General features: G+C 44.5%; 1 long non-coding RNA gene across 1 annotated transcript in view; it reads right to left on the bottom strand.

Moving 5' to 3' along the window:
- The window catches only part of LOC129058184 (uncharacterized), a 35923-nt gene extending 10014 nt beyond the window's left edge, over positions 1–25909 (bottom strand). The window contains exon 1 of the long non-coding RNA XR_008523137.1: positions 25719–25909. This is a non-coding gene — a long non-coding RNA (uncharacterized LOC129058184). The remainder of the gene's footprint in view (positions 1–25718) is intronic.
- Between the last annotated feature and the right edge of the window lie 350 nt (positions 25910–26259).

Here is a 26259-nt window from a genome sequence, read left to right as displayed (position 1 = left end):
CTCAAACTCTTGACCTCAAGTGATCCACCCGCTTCAGCCTTCCAAAGTGCTAGGATTACAGGTGTAAGCCACCGTAACTGGCCTAAACCTCAGTTTCTTAACCAGTAAAATGAGAATAATGCTACTTACTTCATAGGACTACTGAAGGCTGAAATGAAACAGTGTGTGTAAAGTACGTAGTGCAGTGTCTGACACAGAGCAGGCACTTGGAGAATGGAGATTATTTTTAGATGGGTGTGGGGGCTCACACCTGTAATCCCAGCCGCTCCTAAGGCCGAGGTTGGAGGATCGCTTCAGCCCAGGAGTTTGAGACCAGCCTGGACCACATAACTATCCCCCAACTCTAAAAATCGATTAAAAATTAGCTGGATATGGTGACACATGCCTGTGGTCCCAGCTACCAGAGAAGCTGAGGCAGGAAAATGGCTTGAGTTCAGGCGTTTGAGGCTGCAGTGAGCTATAATCACCCCACTGCACTCCAGGCTGGATGACAGAGTAAGACCTCATCTCTTTAAAAAAGAAAAAAAAAAAAAAGTTATAGCAGCTGTAGGTTCTTGGCTCTTGACCTGGGAAGAATTTCACTGAAGATTTTTTTTTTAAGTTGATATTTTGTATTTTCATTGTTTTACCTTTGTTAGTATTATTCACAACAAAGCAGTGTCGAGAACAATGATCACATTTCTCCTCTTCTATAACTTATTGGTTGTCCTGGAGTTTAATTTTTAATCTTCTCCTTTTTGTTCTTTTTTTCATTTTTGAAATTGAGATATGTTTAAATTAAATGCAGAGATCTTAAATGTTACAGTTTGATGTGTTTTGAAAAATATGTACATGGCTGTAACTCATATTTCTAAAACAAAAATGAGTGTTTCCAATATACCATTAAGTTCACTGGGGCCCCCTTACAGTCAAATCTTATACACTACAACCCCTCAGATGATCAAGGTTCAGATTTCTTTGAACATAAATTAGTTTTACCCGTTTAGAGATTCATCTAGCTGTGTAAGTCTTCTTTCATTGAGAAAAAGATTTTAAATTCCTCCACATTCGTGGCTATATCAATCGTTGGAACCTTTTAATTATTGGCTAGAATTGTTTTTATTATTATTATTATTATTATACTCGAAGTTCTAGGGTACATGTGCACAACGTGCAGGTTTGTTACATATGTATACATGTGCCATGTTGGTGTGCTGCACCCATTAACTCGTCATTTACATTAGGTATATCTCCTAATGCTATCCCTCCCCCTCCCCCACCCCACAACAGGCCCCGGTGTGTGATGTCCCCCTTCCTTCACTGATGATTTAAAAACAGTTTGTTTACGATTGCAAGGACCCAAATGGTTGCTTGCTGTCTCCATAGAAGCTGACAGGGGAAGAAATGTGCTTGAGCTACAACAGGGAGGGGCCAAGTCAACCTATGGAAGTCTTGTCTGATCATAAGAGGGCGGAGCCACAGGAGCAGGCTTATCCAAAGAAGCTGTAACAGCACATCAGGACAGATCCTTAAAGACTGGCATACCCTAGGCTGGGCGTGGTGGCTCAGGCCTGTAATCCCAGCACTTTGGGAGGCCGAGGCGGGCGGATCGCCTGAGGTCAGGAGTTCGAGACCAGCCAGGCCAACATGGCAAAACCCCATCTCTATTAAAAATACAAAAATTAGCCGGGCATGATGGCGCATGCCTATAGTCCCAGCTACTTGGGAGGCTGAGGCAGGAGAATTGCTGGAACCCAGGAGGTGGAGGTTGCAGTAAGCCAAGATCATGCCACTGCACTCCAGCCTGGATGACAGAGCAAGACTCTGTCTCAGAAAAAAAAAGACTGGCATATCCTGGTGTGTCTAGTCATAGAGTCCCTGCAGCTTTCTGGGTGAGAAGTCTGTGATGGAAACAGCATGGATGCCTCAAACTTCAGGGATAAATGGGGCAGCTGATCAGATGGCTGTGAACTAACAGGTCTACACTGCAAATGCAAAATACTGCAGGCCTCATACTGCACTTGTTAATACTCCTTTCTGCCCTTTAAAAATATATATATTTAAAGTCTTCCGCTTCTCAGCTTGCTTCCATCCCCCTCCTCAGTGCCTGTTGATGGGATTCAAGCACTCACCCCTAAAAACTGCAGGCTCTGCTCTTCTGATGTCTGGTGAAAGAATCCTAAAGATGAGAAGGAGGGACGTACGCTCTCTTTTCCTGAAGCTAGAAAAAGTAGATGCTCTTCTGCATCATAAACCACCTGTCTTAGTTTGCTTTCTGTTGTGGTGACAGAATACCACAGACTCGGTAATTTACAAAAGAAAAACAGAGGCCAGGTGCGGTGGCTCATGCCTGGAATCCCAGCACCTTGGGAGGCCGAGGTGGGAGGATCGCTTGAGCTCAGGAGTTTGAGACCAACCTGGGCAACATGACAAAACCCCCTCTCTACAAAAAGTACAAAAACTAGCCGGGCGTGGTGGCTCTCAGCCCTGGCTGGATATTAGAATCACCTGGTGGTGATGAGTTAGGTCAGTAATTAGTGAGTAAAGTCACCTAGAACGTTTGGTCTGGGCTCAGCATGGATAGAATTCAATGAGAATTTCTGGGGATGGGGCCCAGGCACCAGTGTTTTAGTAAAGATGCCCAGATGATTCCAATGTACCACTAAGGCTGCGAACCACTGGTATAGCCCAGTGGTTCTGGAATAGCCCGGATGATTCCAATGTACCACTAGCCTGGATGATTCCAATGTACCACTAAGGCTGAGAACCACTGGTATAGCCCAACTAACATATATCCAAGTTATTGCCGCAGAGTTTTACCTCTTCATTTCTCAGGAAAACCTGACAGATGAAAGAAGGCTTGATTTAGCAAGAAAGAGAGTGTTCAGATCAATCCAAATTCTTGTCATTTATAACTATAATCCCTCTTAATATATTATTTCCACAATCCCCAAAACCTTTTTATTTTGGTCGTTAAATTTTTATTTAATAGGATACAATTTTTAGAGAAAAAAAAACTCATTATTTTTAAAACACTCCAAATTTTTTTTTGCAAAAAGACCTTTGCCTGGTGGTTAAATTTTTTTAAGGGAATTGATACTCTTTCACCTCATTAGCAAAAAAAAAAAAAAAAAGACTTAAATTTATTTAGATCTCTCAAACTTTTTAAGATGATACCTTTTTTATTGCAACACTGTCCCAAGAGTAGACATGTCTTTGACATGGGAGACCTCTGGTGTCTCTATGTTTTCTATATAGAGCTGTGCCATCAGATACCATAGCCACTAGCCATATGTGATTCTGGAGTCTCACTCTATCGCCCAGGATGAAGTACAGTGGTGCCATCTCAGCTCACTGCAACCCCCACCTACCAGGCTCCAGTGATTCTTCCACCTCAGCCTCCTGAGTAGCTGGGACCACAGACTCAGACCACCACACCGGGCTGTTTTTGTATTTTTGGTAGAGACGGGGTTTCACCACATTGCCCAGGCTTGCCTTGAACTCCTGAACTCAAGTGATCCTCCTGCCTCGGCCTTCCAAAGTTCTGGGATTGTAGGCATGAGCCACCGTGCCCAGCCAATATGTGACTCCTTAAATTTAAATGTCTGGGGGCCAGGCACGGTGGCTCACACCTGTAATCCCAACACTTTGGGGGCCCGAGGCAGGAGGGTCACTTGAGTTTAGGAGTTAAAGACAAGCCTGGGCAACATGGCGAAGCCCCACCTCTGGTAAAAATACACAAATTAGCCGGACATGGTGGTGCATACCTGTAGTCCCAGCTACTCGGGAAGCTGAGGCAGGAGAATTGCTTGAACCCGGGAGATAGAGGTTGCAGTGAGCAGAGATCGTGCCACTAAACTCCAGCCTGGGCAACAGAGCAAGACTCCGTCTCAAAAAAAAAAAAAAAATTAAATGGCTGGGGTGGTGGCTCACACCTGTAATCCCAGCACTTTGGGAGGCCTAGGCAGGAGGATCACTTGAGCTCAGGAGTTCAAGACCAGCCTAGGCAACATAGTGAGACCCCTATCTCCACAAAAAAAATTTTTTTTTAATTAGGTGAGTGTGGTGGTGCACACATGTGGTCCCAGCTACTCCAGGAGCTGAGGTGAGAGGATCACTTGAGCCCGGGAGATTGAGGCTGCAGTGAGCTGTGATCACGCCACTGCACTCCAGCCTGGGCAACACAGCAGGCCCTGTCTCTAAATAAACGAAGTTTAAATGAAATAAAATTAGAGGCTGGGCGCGGTGGCTCATGCCTGTAATCCCAGCACTTTGGGAGGCCGAGGTGGGTGAAGAGCCTGAGGTCGGGGGTTCGAGACCAGCCTGGCCAGCATGGTGAAACCCCATCTCTACTAAAAATACTAAAATTAGCCGGGCATGGTGGCGGGCGCCTATAATCCCAGCTACTCGGGAAGCCGAGGCAGGAGAATCGCTTGAACCCGGGAGGCGGAGGTTGCAGTGAGCCGAGGTTGCATCACTGCACTCCAGCCTGGGTGACAGAGCGAGGCTCCATCTCAAACCACCCCCCAACCAAACAAAAAAAAGAAATAAAATTAAAAGTTCAGTTCTTCAGAATGACTGGCCACATTTCAAGTGCTCAGTAGCCACATATGGCTGGTGACCACCGTATTAGACGATGCAGCTACAGAATATTTCCATCATTGCAGAAAGTTTTATTAGCACTGAATTCAAGAGTGACTTTTAATTTATGCAACCATATATGGTTTTACTCCTGGACTTTAATGGAAAATGGAGGCCCACCATAATCTGCAGCAGATCCTATGCCAAGGGGGCAGGAAGTGCCATTCCACTTATGGTGGAAGGAGGTGGTTTGGGGGAGGTGGGGGTGACTCCTCTGGTTACTCCCCGTGAGAAGAATCAACCTCTCAGGACCTGAGGGGTAAATATTTGAGGAGGGAAGTGAAAGTCCTTTCTTTCTGAACTGCTAAGCGCCCCCACCTAGTGCTCGTAATATTATCATTTTATGTACAAATTGGATGCAAAGCCCACCATCCTGTCGAACTACAGATTGCAGTGCGATCAGTTTAACTACAAAGATTGGCCAGGAAAATCAACTCTCACCGTGGACAGCAAGGAACCAAGCGCATCAGCAGACTCTCCACTCATTCCTCCCCATCACTGAGAAAGAGCCCAGACCGGTGTGGGTGACTGACGTGGAACGGAGCTGCTCTGCGCTGAGCGTTGGCACTTCAGAGACATCGATTGAATTCTATTCGGCAGGAGAGCTGAATACAGAGCAGCCCACGGCTCACCCCAAAAATTGTCAGTGCTGGAAAAGTCACCACCGTTGGTGTATTCCCGGCCACTCTGCTGGACAGATGGCAGGATTCCCAAGCAGTGAGGGGGAAGGCGGCCATCCTGCCCTGCTCTGCTTCCTCAGCTGGGCAGCGCACCTCTGGGCCTGCCTGCCTGCCTGCTCTGCTTGCAAATGCTGGCTCCCAGGCCGTCGGGCTGTTCCCCGGCATGAGACCTGCTGCCTACACATGTCACAGCAGTGGGTTCTGTGCAAAAAGTGACATGAGAGAAGAGAAAAGTCTCTGCTCCCTCCCATGACAGTCATGGAGAGTTTCTGCCCTCTGTCAGGAAATCCGACTCTGTGTCTGTGTGTGTGTGTGTGTGTGTGTGTGTGTGTTCACGTGCATGATTGACATTTCGCTGCATCAGCATCTCGCCAATCCTACATCTTTCCTGTGAGTTCAAAATGAGAATACACCCACATTTCTCTACTGTCAAAAGTTTTAGAACTGTTCAAGTGTGTTGTTAAGTATTCAGAGAAAAGGAGCTCAGTCCTGGGAGAACTGTTGAGTGGCAGGGATTAGCAGAGAGTACTGAAAAAGAAGACTGAGGTGGCTGAAGGCAATGGCAGAGGTGGAGAGACCCTCACGCGTGAGCTACAGGGTGTATGTGCCTTTGGGGATTCAAAGGCGTGAGACCTGCTTTGACTGTGGAGGAAACTGACCACAGATCACGCCTCCACTGAAACATTAATTAGCAGAGCCTGGGAGAAGAGCTGATACCCTCACTCTGGTAGGGCCTGTCAGCTTGTCAAAAGGAAAGCTCTGCTTAGCCCAGAGGCGGAAAGCTCTGCTTAGCCCAGAAGCCCAAACCTCTACTCATGGCTCTAGATGTGTAACATTCGGAATGTCAAGGACTCAGCCAATCCAGATGATTACAACAGCCCTAAATATCTGATGGGAGGACAATTAGGCAAGACAATGATGAAAGGCATCTGGCTGGCAAGGAGCAAGCAATACTATATTTGAAATGACATAGTCTTACATATAGAAAATCCTAAGGAAGCTACTAAATTATTATTGGAATTAATAAATAGGTTCAGTTGCAGGGCACAAGGTTAATATACAAAAATCAATTGTATTTCTATATACTAGCAATGAACAGTACAAATGTAAACTTAAGAAAACAGTTCTATTTATAATTGCATTGAAAAGAATAAAATACTCAGGAATGAATGTAACAAAATAAATACAAAACTTGCACTCTGAAAATTATAACATATTGTTGGAAGAAATCAAAGATGAACTAAATAAATAGACATCCCACATTATGGATGGGAAGAATTGATATTGTTAACATGGCGATACTCCCCACATTAACCTACAGATTCAGTACAATTCCTATCAAAATCTCAGCTGAGATTGTGAAGAAAAAAAAATCCCAGCTGACTTTTTTGACAAGCTGATCTTAGAATTCATACGGAAATGCAAGGGACCCAGAATAGCCAAAACAATCTTGTAAAAGAAGAACAAAGTTGGAGGATTCACACTGCTCAATTTCAAAAGAGTACAGAGTTCAGAAATCAAGACAGTGTGGAATGGACATAAGGACAGACATATAGATGAATGGAGTTGAATGGAGTGTTCAGAAATAAATCCTCACTTTTATGGTCAATTGGTTTTTGACAAGAGTGCCAAGACCATTCAATGGGGAAAGAATAATCCTTTCAACAAGTTGTACAAAGACCACTGGACGTCCTCTTCCTTACACCATACACAAAAAACTCCAAATGGATCATAGGCCTAAATATAAAAGCAAAACCTACAAAACTTATAGGAGAAAACACAGGAGAAATCTTCATGCCTTTAGGTTGGGCAAAGCCTTCTTAGCTATGACACCAAAAGCACAAGTGACAAAGAAAACAGTAGATAAATTGGACTTCATCAACGTTAGAAACTTTTCTGCTTCAAAAGATGCCATCAAGGAAGTGAAAAGGGCTGGGCACGGTGGCTCATTACAATGCTCGAGTAATCCCAGCTCTTCCGGAGGCCAAGGCAGGAGGATTGCTTGAGACCAGGAGGTTAAGGCTACAGTGGGCCATGATGGTGCCACTGCATTCCAGCCTGGGTAACAGAGCAAGACCCCGACTCAAAAAAAATTAAAATTAAAAGACTGGGTGGGGTGACTCACGCCTGTAATGCCAACACTTTGGGAGGCCAAAGTGGGTGGATTGCTGGAGCCCAGGAGTTCAAGACCAGCCTGGGCCACATGGTGAAACCCTATCTCTTCCAAAAAAATACAAAAAGCAGCAGAGCATGATGTCATGCACCTATGGTCCCAGTTACTCTGGAGGCTGAGGCAGGGGAGGATGACTTGAGCCCTGGAGGTCAAGGCTGCGGTGAGCTATGATCGTGCCACTGCACTCCAGCCTGGACAACAGAGAGAGACCCTGTCTCAAAAAAAAATAAAAAAAATATTAAAATAAATAAAAAAGAAAGTGAAAAAGCCAATCCACACACTGGGAGAATATATTGGCACATCATATAGCTGATAAAGGACTTGTATCCAAAACATAAAGAACTATTACAACTCAAAAAGAAAAATAACACTACTTTCTGTTCACCAGACCTGAAAAAAAGAAGAAAGACAAATAGCAGAATCTTCAAGTAATCAAAAATCTGAAGAGACATTTCTCCAAAGAAACATACAAGTGGCCAATAAGCATATGAAAAGATGCTCAATGGCCACAGTGGTGCACCTGCAATCCCAGCTACTCAGGAAGCTGAGGTGGGAGGATCGTTTGAGCCTGGGAATTTGAGATCAGCCTGGGCAACATAATGAGACTCCATCTTAAAAAAAAAAAAAGATACTGAAAAATGCCCCATTAGGAAAATGCAAATTAAAACCACAATGAGATATCAGTTCACATTCACTCAAAAAGTATAATCAAAAACACAAGTAGTCTGGGCGTAGTGGCTCACACCTGTAATCCCAGCACTTTGGGAGGCCGAGGTGGGCAGATCACCTGAGGTCAGGAGTTCGAGACCAGCCTGGCCAACATGGCGAAACCCCGTCTCTACTAAAAATACAAAAATTAGCCGGGCGTGGTGGCGGGCACCTGTAATCCCAGCTGTTCAGGAGGCTGAGACAGGAGAATCGCTTGAACCCTGGAGGGGGAGGTTGCAGTGAACCGAGATGGTGCCAGTGCACTTCAGCCTGGTCAACAGAATGAGACACCATCTTGATAAAAAAAAAAAAAATTTTTAAAAAGAAAAAAATGTGATAACCTAAAAGGATTTGGCACTCAGATTGTTTAGCATCTGTCTAAATTCTTGTTCCACTTACGTAACCAAGACTGGATACCGTCCATGATGAATTATCAGTGTGTTTACACAAGAAAGTACACAGAATTCCACTCAACTGATCCATACTCAAAGAGAAGACCTTGGCCTTGCATTCAGAGATCAGCAAAAACAATATTCACTTTATGTTTTAGGTTAGAGTATTTGATATATATCTTTTTTCTTTTTATTCCCACTTTGACTTCATTCACTCACCAATAATCCATGCTGGTCACATTGGAGAAGAGGGCTTCTATTGTAGTTGTACTTGCTTTAAAAGAGATCCTGGCTGGGTGCCGTGGCTCACGCCTGTAATCCCAGCACTTTGGGAGGCCAAGATAGGCAGATAACCTGAGGTCTGGAGTTCAAGACCAGCCTGGCCAACATAGTGAAACCCCATGTCTACTAAAAATGCAAAAATTAGCCGGGTGTGGTGGTGCACGCCTGTAATCCCAGATACTCCACAGGCTGAGGCAGGAGAATCTCTTGAACCCAGGGGGTGGAGGTTTCAGTGAGCCGAGATCACACCATTGCACCTCAGCCTGGACAACAGAGCGAGACTGTCTCAAAAAAAAAAAAAAAGTTTTCTTGTTTTTCTGAAACAGATCTGCCTCAGGATTGGTTCTCAAGGGCCCTTCATCATTGTTTAAAAACAGAATGGGAGAAAATTTTTGCAACCTACTCATCTGACAAAGGGCTAATATCCAGAATCTACAATGAATTCAAACAAATTTACAAGAAAAAAACAAACAACCCCATCAAAAAGTGGGCGAAGGATATGAACAGACACTTCTCAAAAGAAGACATTTATGCAGCCAAAAGACACATGAAAAAATGCTCATCACTGGCCATCAGAGAAATGCAAATCAAAACCACAATGAGATACCATCTCACACCAGTTAGAATGGCGATCATTAAAAAGTCAGGAAACAACAGGTGCTGGACAGGATGTGGAGAAATAGGAACACTTTTACACTGTTGGTGGGACTGTAAACTAGTTCAACCATTGTGGAAGTCAGTGTGGCGATTCCTCAGGGATCTAGAACTAGAAATACCATTTGACCCAGCCATCCCATTACTGGGTATACACTCAAAGGATTATAAATCATGCTGCCATAAAGACACATGCACGCGTATGTTTATTGCGGCACTATTTACAATAGCAAAGACTTGGAACCAACCCAAATGTCCAACAATGATAGACTGGATTAAGAAAATGTGGCACATATACATGATGGAATACTATGCAGCCATAAAAAATGATGAGTTCATGTCCTTTGTAGGGACAGGGATGAAGCTGGAAACCATCATTCTCAGCAAACTATCGCAAGGACAAAAAACCAAATACCGCATGTTCTCACTCATAGGTGGGAATTGAACAATGAGAACACATGGACACAGGAAGGGGAACATCACACACCGGGGCCTGTTGTGGGATGGGGGAGGGGGGAGGGATACCATTAGGAGATATACCTAATGCTAAATGACGAGTTAATGGGTGCAGCACACCAACATGGCACATGTATACATATGTAACAAACCTGCACGTTGTGCACATGTACCCTAAAACTTAAAGTATAATAATAATAAAATTAAAAAATTAAAAAATAAAAAATAAATCTGTAAACTGAAAAAAAAAATCACCATTCACTGTAAGCAAGTGCTGAGGGAAAAATTAGCCTTCAGCAGGTGGGCTTTAGAGCTTTCAGAGTTAATTCTGTGTACTATTAGTGAAAAAGAAACCTTACACCCATGTTCATAGCAGCCTTACTCACAATAGCTAAAAGGTAGATCCAAGTGCCCATCAATGGATGAAAAGATATATAGAATGTGGAAATACAGATAGTGGAATATTACTCAACCATAAAGAGGAAGGAAATTCCAACACGTGCCACAACACGGATGAAAGTGGAGGACATTATGCTGAGTGAAATATGCCAGTTACAAAAGGACAAATATTGTATGATCCCACTTATATGAGGTATCTCAAATAGTCAAACTCATAAATACAGCAGATAGAATGGTGGTTGCCGGGGTTAGAAGAGGGAAAATGGGAAGTGATTGTTTAATGGGTAGGTTTCAGTTTTTGCAAGATGAAAAAGTCCTGAAGACTTTGCTTCTCCAGCAGTGTGAATATATACTCAATACTATTGAACTCAACACTTGAAAATGGTTAAGATGGTTATATATATATATATATATATTTTTTTTTTTTTTTTTTTTTTTTGAGACAGTCTTACTCTGTCACCCAGCCTAAAGTGCAGTGGCACAATCTCGGCTCACTGCAACCTCCTCCTACCGGGTTCAAGTGATTCTTGTACCTCAGCCTCTGGAGTAGCTGGGATTGCAGGCATGCGCCACCACACCCAGCTAATTTTTGTATTTTTAGTAGAGACGGGGTTTTGCCATGCTGGCCAGGCTGGTCTTCAACTCCCAGCCTCAAGTGATCCACCTACCTTGGGCTTCCAAAGTGCTGAGATTACAGGTGTGAGCCACCATGCCCAGCCAGGATGGTAACTTTTGTTATGTGTATTTTACCAAAATTAAAAATAAAAATTAGTAAGTAAATAAAAGAAAGGAAACTCACTTGGAAAATGCTCTGTCAACCTGAGGCCACCAGAGTGACCATTAAAATGCTGCCAAAGGCTACTGAACCAGCTCAGGATCCCTTTAAGCTCATCTTAGCAGTCGCTAAGGCTTGGGATTTATTTTTATTTTATTTTATTTTATTTTTTGTTTTTTGAGACAAAAGTCTCAGTCTGTTGCCCAGGCTGGAGTGCAGTGGTGCGATCTCGGCTCACTGCCACCTCTGCCTCCTGGGTTCAAGTGATCCTCCTGCCTCAGCCTCCTGAGTAGCTTGGATTACAAGTGCACACCACCACACCTGGCTAATTTTTGTATTTTTAGTAGAGACAGGGTTTCACTATGTTGGCCAGGCTGGCCTCAAACTCCTGACCTCAAGTGATTCACCCTCTCAAAGTGCTGGGATTACAGGCATGAGCCACCACACCCGACCAGGCCTGGGATTGAAACAGTGCTAAAATTATGTTGGTGGTATCATCATTCCCCAGAAATGAACATGAACACAAGATGGCTAACAACAGAACAAGCCAAACATGATTCTACAATAGGTCTCCCAACGGGGTGACAGGATCAATACAAATCATAGCAACAGAATGATTTAACATGCAGTTTAGGTGACAGAAGATGTAGAACCAGGCAATATTTTAAAATCAATTTTATTTTTATTTATTTATTTGAGATGGGTCTCACCCTGTTGCCCAGGCTGGAGTGCAGAGGCACAATCTCAGCTCACTGCAGCCTGACATCCCAGGCTGAAGCGATCCTCCCACTTCAGCCTCCCAAGTAGCTGGGACGACAGGTGCACGTCACCACACCTGGCTAATTTTTTGTATTTTTTGTAGAGACGGGGTTTTGCCATGTTGCTCAGGCTAGTCTTGAACTCCTGAGCTCAAGCGATCCACCCACCTTGGGCCCACAAAGTGCTAGGATTACAGATATGAGCCATCATGCCCAGCCAAACCAGGCAATATTTATAATTGAAAATGACTCAAACATTTCATGGACAGATATAAAATCAGAGGGCCATACGGGAAAAAAGTTTCAAAGGTTTTAAAAAAATCCCTGAGTAAATGAAGAGGGATACCACGCTCATGAACTGGAAAATTCAATATCATAAAGATGTCATTTCTCCTCCATTTATTTATGGTCTTTTTTTTAACTATTATTTTTTATACAGACAGAGTCTCACTATGTTGCCCAGCCTGGTCTTGAACTCCTGGGCTCCAGCGATCTCCTACCTCAGCTTCCCAAAGTGCTAGGGTTATAAGCATGAGCCACCATGCCTGGCCAGCGAAGGATTTCTTAAAGTGTAAATAATACAACTATTAAAAAAATTAATAGATATGACAATATTAAAATTAATAATATCTATTCACCAAAGACATCTTAAAGAAGGGGAAAAGACATGTTACTAATTGGGAGAAGATTTTGCAACAAATAGCATATTATGGATTAGTATTAAGAATATACGGGCCAGGCATGGTGGCTCACGCCTGTAATCCCAGCACTTTGGGAGGCCGAGGTGGGTGGATCACCTGAGGTCAGAAGTTCAAGACCAGCCTGACCAACATGGTGAAACCCCGTCTCTACTAAATACAAAAAATTAGCCAGGTGTGGTGGCAGGTGCCTGTAATCCCAGCTACTTGGGAGGCTGAGGCATGGGAATCACTTGAACCCAGAAGGCGGAGGTTGCAGTGAGCTGAGATTGCATCACTGTACTCCAACCTGGGCAACAAAAGCAAAAACTCCATCTAAAAAAAAAAAAAAAAAAGAACTCCAAAAAAATAATAAACAGCAACAAAACAACAATAAGAAGGACAAATAACTCAGTTTTTTAAAAAAATAGACAAAAGACAAGAGTAGGCATTTCAGAGAAGAGAAAACACATACGGCTGATAAACATACAGAGAAATAGTCAATCTCATTAGCAATCAGGGAAATGCAAATCAAGACCACAATGTGATCACATGGTAACTGCATCCAAAGGACAAAAATTATGACTGACAATGCTAAGTGCTAGAGAGGATGTGGACCAACAGGCTCGGTAACACATCACTAGAGGGACCACGTAGAACCATTTTGGGAAACACTTTCAGATAATCTTTTTTATTTATTTATTTATTTATTTTGAGATGGAGTCTCGCTCCGTAGCCCAGGCTGGAGTGCAGTGGCGCTATCTCGGCTCACTGCAAGCTCCACCCCCCAGGTTCACGCCATTCCATTCTCCTGCCTCAGCCTCCCGAGTAGCTGGGACTACAGGCGCCCGCCACCACGCCCGGCTAATTTTTTGTATTTTTAGTAGAGATGGGGTTTCACCGTGTTAGCCAGGATGGTCTCGATCTCCTGACCTCGTGATCCGCCCGCCTCGGCCTCCCAAAGTGCTGGGATTACAGGCGTGAGCCACCGCACCCGGCTGGTCACTTTCAGATAATCTTGTAAAGCTAAGCAGTTTGTTTTTTTCATTTTTGTTTTTGTTTTTGAGACAGAGTCTTGCTCTGTTTTCCAGGCTGGAGTGCAGCCACACGATCTTGGCCCACTGCAAGCTCCACCTCCCGGGTTCAAGCGATTCTCCTGCCTCAGCCTTCCCAGTAGTTGGGATTTCAGGTGCCCTCCACCGCACCCAGCTGATTTTTGTATTTTTAGTAGACAGGGAGTTTCGCCACGTTGGCCAGGCTGGTCTCAAACTCCTGACCTCAAGTGATCAGCCCACCTCAGCCTCCTAAAGTGCTGGGATTACAGGCGTGAGCAACTGCACCTGGCCAGCTAAGCAAATATCCTGCAATCAGGTATTCCGCTTTTAGGTATATACCCAAGGGAGCTCTTGCATTTGTACACCCAAGATATGTACCAAAACATATTTATAATAAAATATAATTTTAATTATATTAATTAATATAATGTTTTAATATAAAAACATATTTATAATAGCAAAATCACGGAAACAACCCAAGAAAAAGCTCGTTGACAGGAGACTGAATAAATAACTTCTGCTATAGTCACAGAATGGAACAGTATATACCAACTTCATGTAGTCATATTTTCCAGTTATTTATTGCCGTGTAACAAACCACCCCAAAATTTAACTAGATTAAAATGTAATTGCTTAAAACAGTCATTTTATTATATTTTCTAATTTGTGGGTCAGGAATTCAGGCAGGGCTCAACTGGGCAATTAGTGACCATCTTGAATCTTCTGCAAATACAGGTAAATCTCTAACTTTGAGTAAAAAACTAAGTACTAAAAGATTATCTACACAGGGCCAGGCACGGTGGCTGACGCCTGTAATTTTAGCACTTTGGGAGGCTGAGGCGGGCGGATCACTTGAGGTCAGGAGTTCAAGACCAGCCTGGCCAACATGGCAAAACCCCGTCTCTACTAAAAATACAAAACTTATCTGGGCGTGGTGGTGCACACCTGTAGTCTCAGCTAGTTGGGAGGCTGAGGCATGAGAATTGCTTGAATCCAGGAAGTGAAGGTTGCAGTGAGCCAAGATTGTACCACTGTACTCCAACCTGGGTGACAGAGCGAGACTCAGTATCAAAATAATAATATTAATAATAATAAAGAGTGTTCACACAGGCTGCCCTTTTTATAAAATTAGAAACAACCAGAACAACAACAACAAAAAATGTACCTTCTAGAAATACATGTACATGTGACAAAACTATACAAAAGGAAAGTAAGGGAATGATGAGTGTGATTTGGAGCAGCCGTTTCTCCTAAGGTGGTAGGAAGCAGGGAGCAGGGAGAGGGAAGAGGGGAAGGATCGCTAGATAGTAGTAAGCAAATAGGGACCTGGTTTTTGTGTTGAGTGATGTATCCATCAAGATAGTACCATCTTGGCTCACTGCAAACTCTGCCTCCCGGATTCAAGCAATTCTCCTGCCTGAGCCTCCCAAGTAGCTGGGATTACAGGTGCACACCACCATGCCAGCTAATTTTTGTACTTTTAGTAGAGACAGGGTTACACTTTGTTGGTCAGGCTGATCTCAAACTCCTGACCTCAGGTGATCCACCTGCCTCAGCCTCCCAAAGTGCTGGGATTACAGGTGTGAGCCACTGCGCCCTGCCCATTTTTTAATTTTTTTGTAGAGACAGGGTCTCACTTTGTTGTCCATGCTCAACTCCCAGCCTCAAATGGTCCTCCTGCCTCAACCTCCCAAAATGCTGGGATTACAGGCGTGAAGCACCATGTCTGGCCTCATTTTATTCTTCATACTTTTCTGTCTGGTCATAATTTTTAAATGTTAATTTAGATAGAGAGATAGATATAATTTTTTTTTTTTTTTTTTTGAGATGGAATCTCACTCTGTCATCCAGGCTGCAGTGCAATGGCGCAATCTCAGCTCACTGCAACCTCTGCCTCCCAGGTTCAAGTGATCCTCCTGCCTCAGCCTCCGGGGTAGCTGGGATTACAGGTGCCTGCAACCATGCCCAGCTAATTTTTGTTTTGTTTTTGTTTTTGTTTTTTTTGAGACAGAGTCTCACTCTGTCGCCCAGGCTGGAGTGCAGTGGCGCCATCTTGGCTCACTGCAAGCTCCGTCTCCCGGGTTCACGCCATTCTCCTGCCTCAGCCTCCCGAGTAGCTGGGACCACAGGTGCCCGCCACCACGCCCGGCTAATTTTTTGTATTTTTAGTAGAGACAGCGTTTCACCATGTTAGCCAGGCTGGTCTCGATCTCCTGACCTCAGGTGACTCCCCACCTCAGCCTCCCAAAGTGCTGGGATTACAGGCATGAGCCACTGCACCTGGCCTATATTATCTTCACAATAAATTTTAAAACAAACAAGTTTTTTTCAAAACAGCAATAAATGCTTACAGTTCATTTTCACTTTCTCCAATGTGTACATTTATCTTTGAACCCCAAGAGGGGTATATATGACTATGTACAACCTAAAACAACACAGCAGAAACCATGGCTACTTCTAAGATCACTACAAGCTCCAAGACATGACTGATTCAATACAATCAACTCAAGTGGGGAAGATGCAACAAAACACAATAGCATTTACTCATGGTGTTGAGCAGCAAGAGATGGGACCTGGGGAAGCAAGGGAGAAGCCGGGGAACCACCTGGAGGTCTGGTTTCTGGTGACTAGCCAGTTATAAAGTCAGATTTCATCGAGGGGTAGCAACAGCTGGAGCCATTGAGGACATGACAGCCTTGGAGACAAACTGTGTGACAATTTCCCCCTCTTCCCTCCTTCTTCCCAACTCAGTTCACCCTCCGCCCTCCACATGAATGAGCAAGACAGGAGGGAGCCAGAATGAGAACATGACTGTTCCTCTTCTATAGCCTCCTCTCACACACCCTGCCCTCGCCTTCCTACCGTCCCTCCACACCCAACCCCTTCCCCTGTGGTGCCCCTTCTTTTCCCCAGCCCTCTGGGCCCACCTCCCTCAGTTGCTGTCACTCCAATCCGCGCACATAGCTCCCTCCCCGCGATGACGACAACTTCTCGTATCCAATGGGTGACACTGCGATGCCCCCACCCGACCACCCTTCACAGGAGGATTTGTCATCCCAGCTGTTCGAGAACTGTGGAACTCTGGGTTCTGCCAGCCCAAGGTGAAAATTCCCCAAGGGAAGGATGGATGCTGGACACGGTCACCATATGTCCACCAGTTAGAATCAACTCCTAGAGGTGGGATTTCTGGTCAAATGGTTAGATATGCATGGGAATCGGACTTTGGTTTCAGCATTTGGCCCCAGTCTGCTAACTGGGCTTCGTTTAGTCTTGACCTTTGGAAGGCCAAAGAGCCTACTTCCATGTTATGTTTATGGCCTCCATGAACTGTGACTGATCAATGATTCTGTGATCACTCTTCTCTGTTACTAGCATAAAAATGTCGGCCAGGCGCGGTGACTCACGCCTGTAATCCCAGCACTTGGGGAGGCCAAGACGCGTGGATCACCTGAGGTCAGGAGTTAAAGATCAGCCTGACCAACTTGGTGAAACCCTGTCTCTACTAAAAATACAAACGTTAGCTGGGCATGGTGGCACATGCCTGTAATCCCAGCTACTCAGGAGGCTGAGACAAGAGAATTGCTTGAACCTGGGAGGCAGAGGTTGCAGTGAGCCAAGATCGCACCACTGCACTCCAGGCTGGGTGACAGAGCGAGCTCCGTCTTAAAAAAAATAAAAAATTTTTAAAAGTCAGTAATACTCAAAGCATGTCATTTGGATTCAGTATTCATATTTCAATATTCACTTCCTCTTTTTTTTCTGTTTTTTGAGACAGGGTCTCACTCTGTTGCCCAGACTGCAGTGCAATGAGGCCATCATAGCTCACTGCAACCTCAACTTCCTTAACTCAAGGGATTCTTCTGCCTCAGCCTCCCAAGTAGCGGGGACTATAGGCACCTGCCATCACACCTGGCTAATTTTTAAATGTTTTTTGTAAAGACAGTGTCTTGCTATGTTCCCCAGGCTGGTCTCAAACTCCTGGCCTCAAGCGATCCTCTCACCTTGGCCTCTCAAAGTGCTGGGATTACAGACGTGCACTACATGATCCCCATGAGCCACTGCACCCGGCCCTCAATATTCACTTTCAAATATTCACACCTTGTCTAGGGTGGCCTACAGCCACTGCCCGTAAATGCAGGAGTATAAAGGTCTAGCCATCCCAGCCCAACTCAAGAAGACTCTGAAGGGCCATATTTGTGGCAGAGCTCCTCGGGGGTTGGCCAAGGCTGTCACTGGCCAACATCACAGCTTAGCTTCTCCCTCTGCCCTCTCCTGTTTCTGCCTCCTCTCTTCTGTAGGTGCTGATCTCAAGGGCATTCCTTAATAAACATCCTGCCCATCGAACTCCATCGCAGAGCCTGCAGCACAGCCCTTACTATCTGAAAAGTCATTTGGCCTTGATGCTAAGATGCCTTCCACAGGTGTCCAGCCTTTTGGCTTCCCTGGGCCACATTGGAAGAAGAATTGTCTTGAGACACACATAAAATACACTAATGCTGCCGGGCGCAGTGGCTCACGCATAATCCCAGCACTGTGGGAGGCCGAGGCAGGTAGATCACCTCAGGTCAGAAGTTTGAGACCAGCCTGGCCAACATGGTGAAACCCCGTCTCTACTAAAAAATAAATATGAAAATTAGCTGGGCATGATGGTACACGCCTGTAGTCCCAGCTACTCAGGAGGCTGAGATGGGAAGATTGCTGGAACCCAGGAGGCGGAGGCTACAGTGAGCCGAGATCACACCACTCCACTCCAGACTGGGCGACAGAGTGAGACTCTGTTTCCAAAAAAAAAAAAGTCCATGCATAATTATAATTTTCATGATATCTGCCACCATAGAGAAGCAAAAAAGTCCTCACATTCAAAGGGCTAAACAGTGCTCTTTTTTGTTTTTGTTTTTGTTTTGAGACGGAGTCTTGCTCTGTCACCAGGCTGGGGTGCAGTGGCGCAATCTCAGCTCACTACAACCTCCCCCTCCCGCGTTCAAGTGATTCTCCTGCCTCAGCCTCCCGAGTAGCTGGGACCAAAGGCGTGTGCCACCACACTCAGTTAATTTTTGTATTTTTAGTAGAGACAGGGTTTCACCAATTGGCCAGCATGGTCTCGATCTCTTAACCTCGTGATCCGCCTGCCTTGGCCTCCCAAAGTTCTGGGATTACAGGTATGAGTCACTGCAACTGGTCCTTTTCACCTTTTAATCCTCATTCTTTTCTTTGGACTGTTTCCAGCTGTAGGATACACTTACTTAAAATCAGCTGGCTGGCCACAGTGGTGCACACCTGTAGTCCCAGCTACCAGGATGGCCGAGGCAGGAGGATCAGTTGAGCCCAGGAGTTCAAGGCTGTAGTGCGCTGTGGTCATACCTGTGAATACCCACTGCACTCCAGCATGGGCAACATAGCGAGACCCTGTCTCCAGAAAATAAATAAATGAGCTGATCACTCCTTGGAACATTTAGTGAATTAGGAATTCACCAATGGAAGAAACAAGTGTGAGTATACGATGGCGACACCTAGTGGTTGGATATGCAATAACATCGTGAACCTCCCTTAATGGTGGATTCCTGGCTTATTGTTGGAATAAAATGTAATTACATGGAAATTGTAAGAGCCATTCTAAAAGGTTAGCAACAACAAGAAAAAGGTTGTCTGCATGAACTTGCATGTGTGTGTGTCTATTCTTGTGCATTAAGGACAGACAATGACCCAAGACACAGTTAATGAAGATGAGAGCCTGATCAAGAACCTGTCGTTCACTCTGCTGCTTACTGTTCTTCTGACCTTGTGCAAGACACTTCACCGCTTTGGGCTTTGGCTTTTCATCTTTAGAGTAGGAAGATTTAAGAATCCCCACTTAGTTCAATAAATAGTATAAGTGAAAAGTGTTTCGTGAATTGTGTGAATATGTCATACTAAATTAATTATTATACTGTTAGCTATTATTATAATAAAGATCATTGTTGGCAGGACACAGTGACTCATGCCTGTAATACCAGCACTTTGGGAGGCCAAGGCAGCTGGATCAGTTGAGGTCAAGAGTTCGACACCAGCCTGGCCAACATGATGAAACCCTCTCTCTGCTAAAACTACAAAACTTAGCCAGGTGCGGTGGTGCGAGCCTGTAATCCCAGCTACTCAGAGGCTGAGGCAGGAGAATCATTTGAACCCAGGAGGTGGGGGTTGAAGTGAGCCGAGATCGTGCCACTGCACTCTAGCCTGGATGACAGAGCAAGACTCCATCTCAAAAAAAAAAAAAAAAGATAATTGTTACAAAGTTAGCTCTCTGCTACAAATTTCCTATCAAGGAATGTTAATATTGTTTGAAGACGAGACAGCATTAGTCTGGACTTTGAACCTTGTAATAGTCCCTTTTACTCAGGGATAACTGCTTAAAACTGCAATGTGTCCAATTTATGAGGGTCAAAACAGCAACCGGGTGCAGGGTTCTCAGCCAGGGGAAATTTTGTCCCCAGGGGACATTCAGAAATGTCTGGAGATGTTTTTGGTTGTCACGACTAGGGGGAAGAGTGCTACTGGCATCTAGTGGGTAGAGTCCAGGGACTCTGCTACACATCGTACAAGGCATAGACAGCACCCCCACCACAAAGAATTATCCGGCCCCACACGCCAAAAGTGCTGAGGTTGAGAAACTGGTCTAGCATAACAGAAGGGAGAAAGTAGACCTTTTTCCCTACTGTCCTAACCACCATTAACAGCAACCACAAAGATGGGTCATAAATGTGAAATTCTCCAACATATATGTGCAAAAGAGCTCAAGAAATGTATTAAGTAGCGTCATACAATGCCATTGTTATCTACTATGTGTAAACCGTCTGAATATGGGCACAACTGGTCTTGTTTTTCCCTCCTCTTTTTACAAAGAAAATGAACCTGACCTGAATAGCACTTTTGCTCTATTCAGACATCAAAATAAAAACTAGTGGTAACTATTAAATGTGTAGTTACTTGTGGAATTAAGACTAAGAGTTAAAAGGGAGTGAGTATAATTTGTAATGACCACATGCTCTGATAGTGTATAGTAGTGCCATTTTTTCACTTTTTATTTACTATTTTTCAGACAAGGTCTCACTTTGTCACCAAGGCTGGAGTGCAGTGGCGCAATCACAGTTCACTGTAGCCTCAACCTTCCAGACTCAAACAATCCTTCCACCTCAGCCTCCCGAGTAGCTGGGACTACAAATGCATGCCACCATGCCCGGCTGTTTTTTTTTTTTTTTAAGATGGAATGCCATTGTGTTATCCAGCTAGTCTCGAATTCCTGCACTCAAGCAGTCCACCCACCTCGGCCTCCCGAAGTCCTGGGATTACAGGTGTAAGCTACTGCACCCAGCTGAGTACTGCCATTTTTAAAAATGGGACAAGAACATTTACAAATACATTTAAAGGCTGGGTGTGTGGCTCACACCTGTAATCCCAGCACTTTGGGAGGCCGAGGTGGGTGGATTGCCTTGAAGTCAGGAGTTTGCGATCAGCCTAGCCAACATGGTGAAACCATGTCTCTACTAAAAATACAAAAATTAACCAGTGTGGTGGTGCATGCCTGTAATCCCAGCTACTCGGGAGGCTGAGGCGGGAGGATCACTTGAATCCAGGAGACAGAGGTTTCAGTGAGCCGAGATGGCACCACTGCACTCCAGCCTGGGCGACAGAGCGAGACTCCATCTCAAAAAAAAAACAAAAAACAAAAAAACAAGCACACATTTAAAAATGTGTGAGCAAGCACACAGAAAAAAGCTTTTTAAAAAACATTTTTAGTAATTATATTAGCGATGGTAATATTAGTATTGCAGCTCCAACACTGTTATGAGTAATGTGGACAAATCGAATGAGCGAGATAAGCTATTCTGATTCCATTCTAGATTTTGGTTTTGAGAATCGTATTTTCAATGCAGAAGAATGTGTATACAGGATTCTCAAGATGTAGAGGTTAAGTAAAATTCCTTGTTGTTCTGAATCTGAATGTAAAGTATCAGTGTGAATGCATGAGGTATTTTCTCTTCTATTCTCTTCATGTGTGTATATATGCAAAATCTTCACTGAGAAGGCCCAGAAGCAAAGCAACGACCAGCACAGTAGCAGCCAGCATCTTTATGCCGAGAGTATTGTCTTCAAATACCATTTCCCACTAAAAGAAACAAATGCTTCATGAAGAAATGACTGATTCCCGGTTTGGGGCAGAAAATATACATTTTGACTTTTGTCATATCATCTAGTCATATCAGAGAGCAACAAAACTACCGAAAACCACTAGGCCATGTAAAAAGGATTCAGGAGCCAGTTGGAAAAGGCATCCACTTACTGAAGATGAGACAATTTACGCTTCAATAATTCCAAGGGACTGAAAAGGATCAAATATGTTTAAATCCCTAAGTTCTTAATTATATTCAAAAATGTTTAATCATCACATTTGGAGGTTGTTAGGGAACCAATTCTCTTTTGGGGAGAGGAGGGTAAGAAAACTTACGAGAGAAAAGAATCCAGTACTTTTCCCAACTTTCCTACATGGATTGTACCACTGGGTAACCTAAAGGTAGATGAGAGGAGGCATCTCTTTATGAAAGTATTGCAACTAATAGACCAGCGGGCGCGGTGGCTCAAGCCTGTAATCCCAGCACTTTGGGAGGCTGAGGTGGGGAGATCACGAGGTCAGGAGATCGAGACCATCCTAGCCAACATGGTGAAACTCCCTCTCTACTAAAAATACAAAAATTAGCCAGGTTTGGTGGCACGCGCCTGTAGTCCCAGCTACTCAGGAGGCTGAGGCAGGAGAATCTCTTGAACCTGGGAGTCGGAGGTTGCAGTGAGCCGAGATCATGCCACTGCACTCCAGCCTAGCAACAGAGCGAGACTCCATCTCAAAAAAAGAAAAAGTATTGCAACTAACAAATGAAAAAAAAAGTGGTAGAATTAGAGTATTACAATTTTATAATTGCCAGTGGATTAATGGCTTTAGGCACTGGGCATCAGTGACTATTAACATAGCAAGAGAGTTGACCAATCTTTTGTGCTTCCTGATTCAAGATCCAATCGTGACTTAGTCTTGCCATAAAGTCTGAACCTAAGTCTCATCATACCTTGGGATCCAGCTGCTACATCGTAGGAAATCCAGAACACGTTGAACTCCACCAAGAATACTTCATCAGCAACATCCAGATTGTGGGAAATTTCACAGGTCAAAGGATTCAGGTTTTTCAACAGACAAATTGTCAGGATAAGAAAGAGATAGAGGGGAAACTTGTAGCTTCAGAGACTTAAAATAATAACTAATTTTCAAAAACTAGAGATGGGGTCTTGTTATGGTGGCCAGGCTGGTCTCCAACCTCTGCCTCAGCCTCCCGAAGTGTTGAGATTACAGGCATGAGCCACCACGCCCAGCCACGATTTTTCTAACTGGACAACCATAGAGTCCCAGGTGTTCACTATAAAGAAACACAACCAAGTGATTGTCTTCGCGGTTTCTTGGCAGCGGTGGTGGTTGGGACGTGATAGGGGTGGGGCCAGTGGATGGTCTTCTCAGTGGCTTGCAAAATTCTATTCCTTGACTTGGAATGGTAGTTACAAGGGTGTTTGCCTTCATTACGCTATACATTCATTTTTGTATGATTTTCTATATTTCTGTTTTATTTTCCAACAAAAAGCTTTAAAAGAGTATAAAGAAAGTAGATGGCAGAAATTTGTGGAATCTTCCCCCAGCAACATAAAAACGCGGTGGGTTTTTGTAACTTGGTTTTTATACTTTACAATTAATATTGTAATGAGAAATACTCATGTGGGCCACTAGGGTGCACAACTTGTTGCCCGCAGCATCTGCGGCACTGGCACTGATGAAAGGGGATGCTAAATGCTTCAGTAATGCCACCCGAGTCTCAGGATGACGCAAGATTATTCATTGCCCTTTGATCATGAGCTACATATGTGAGTGCCAGTGCTGGCAAATCGTATTTGGAAAGTCAGGTCCAACATGTAAGATGTACATACGGGGTATACACTGAAAATCCTGTAGCTTTATCCTCTTTTAAGATAAGCTTCAATTTATTTGAGTTATTAGAACAAAACCTCATAAACCATGGTAAAAAGAACCTCAAAACTTTTTTTTTTTTTTTTTGGAGGAAGTCTTGCTCTGTTGCCCAGGCTGGAGTGCAATGGCACGATCTTGGCTCACTGCAACCTCCGTCTCCCGGGCTCAAGCGATTCTCCTGCCTCAGCCTCCCAAGTAGCTGGGATTACGGGTGCCCACCACCACTTCCAGCTAATTTTTGTTTTTTTAGTAGAGACAGGGGTTTCACCATGTTGGTCAGGCGGGTCTCGAACCCCTGACTTCAAGTGATCTGCCTGCCTTGGCCTCCCAAAGTGCTAGGATTACAGGCGTGAGCCACTGCGCTCAGCCCAAAAACCTCAAGACTTAGTGTATGGAGAATGGAAGGTGAAAAGTTTTCGTGGTGGTCTTCTAATGAGACGATAGCCCACTGCTGGAGGGAGAGAAACATGTGAGAGCTATTTGGAGCCTCCCTGAAAGGTGTCACTGGGCTGTGGATGGACTGAGAACCACGCAGCGATGGGCCAGCCTTCGAGGGCCAACAGAGTGAGAGATGGCCTCTGCAGGGCCCAGGCTTGGGAGGGGTGGTGAGGCCAGTCACAACTGGTAATCTAAGAGCCGTCTTTCCTTACCTGTGGTGTGGAAAGGGCTGCCGGTCACAGAATCTTAGTGATACGAGCTTAGGCGAAGCTCAACAGCCCTACCTCTCAGGTGAGAAAGCAGCTCTCCTGTAATCGTTATCTTTTCTCAAAGGGGAAGAATAGGTGATACAACTTCTTCCTGTTAATAAATCACAGACCTCAGATGCTTTGTATTGCTGAGGAAACAAAAAGTTTATGAATTGTTCACAGGCTGAGAAAATAAGATGCTTTGAGTTTTTGTTTTTTTCTACAAGGCTGCAATAAATAATACAGCAGTAAATCCTAACCTTTAGCTCTGATTGCTGTTATTTCATTTTGATGCCTTTCCAGCCGGCCCAAAAGTGTGATGCTGTGATACACACAGTATGTGTGTATGTGTGTATATATATGACTATTTTGTGAGATTTCACGTATTAGTTCATTAGTGGCGCCCTGGAATCACAGATCCTTTCTGCTGCGATGATAGCGTCTGGGTGGCACCGAGGTGGACTGCTGCTTGATAGTGAAGAAAGAAAAGAGGACAGGAGGAACCGCCAGGACCACATGTGGAGAGTTGCAGCGAAAGAATCCTCAATCGATGGACACCATGGCTTTTTGCTAAGCCCTCGTTCTCTCTACGGACCCCACGCCTCATCTCCAGAGCCAAAACCCAGCCTTTCTCATTCAGGGACACTCCCCAGAGCTTTGGGAACACATTTCATTCTGGGTTTGTTAAGTACCCCCATGGGGTCCCGAAACTCAAGGCTGCTTCTTGCCCCTGCCAGCCTCAGGTCCCAGAGGCCCACTCCTGCGTCCAGGACGCCTCCTCGACCACGTCCTCTCCCAACGCTTATGCAGCAGTTAAGCAAAGGGGCCCTGGCCTCTACAGCACCGAGGCAGCCTCCTAGTTCAGCCACTCTCATGTGACCGTGGCCAAATTATTTAACCTCCCTAAGCCTCCATTCTCTCTTCCATTAAATACGGATGATAAGGATAATAATATTGACCTCGTAAGGTTGTTGTGAGAGTTAAATGAGAAAAGATATATAAAACTTAGGCCGGGTGTGGTGGCTCACGCTTGTAATCCCAGCACTTGGGGAGTCTGAGGCGGGTAGATCACCTGAGGTCGGGAGTTCGAGACCAGCCCAACCATGGTGAAACCCCGTCTCCGCTAAAAATAGAAAATTAGCCAGGCGTGGTGGTGCATGCCTGTAATCCCAGCTACTAGGGAGGCTGAGGCAAGAGAATCGTTTGAACCTAGGAGGCGGAGGTTGCAGTGAGCTGAGATTGCACTATTGCACAGCAGCCTGGGCAACAAGAGCGAAACTCCGTCTCAAAAAAAAGAGAAAAAAAAAGATACATAAAACTTAGCGTCATTCCTGGCCTGTAAATGGTAAGTAAAATGTAGCTCTCACCTTTACTCCAGATTTTAGAAACGCTGTTCCTTTCAACATGCTAAGTGGCATTGTAGGAGAGACTGCTGTATAACTATGAAGAAGTCTCAGAGATGTAGTAGATTCTCAATAAATGCTGATGAATGAATGGATGGATGAGAATGTAGTGATCACTTCCCAATGATGAAGATTATGGCAAAAATTGATTTTAAGTTCCTAGAAGATAGAAACCATGATTTAATTCTTTTTATTTTTTTCTTTAAGACAGAATCTCACTCATTGCCCAAGCTGGAGTGCAGTGGCGTGGTTACAACTCACTGCACCCTCAACCTCTCTGGGCCCAGATGATCTTCCCACATCAGCCTCCGAGTAGCTGGGACTACAGGTGCATGCCACCACGCTTAGCTAATTTTTCTATTTTTTTTAAGAGATGGGGTTTTGCCATGTTGCTCAGGCTAGTCTCCAACTCTTGGGCTCAAGCAATCCTCCTGCCTTGGCCTCCCAAAGTGTACAGTCATGTGTCACTTAAGAATGGAGATACATTCTGGAAAATGCATCATTC

The sequence above is a fragment of the Pongo abelii genome, chromosome 1 (assembly GCF_028885655.2).
Source record: "Pongo abelii isolate AG06213 chromosome 1, NHGRI_mPonAbe1-v2.0_pri, whole genome shotgun sequence".
Taxonomy (NCBI): Eukaryota; Metazoa; Chordata; class Mammalia; order Primates; family Hominidae; genus Pongo; species Pongo abelii.
Note: the sequence above shows the minus strand (reverse complement) of the source record. Positions and strands in the feature narration are given on the sequence as shown.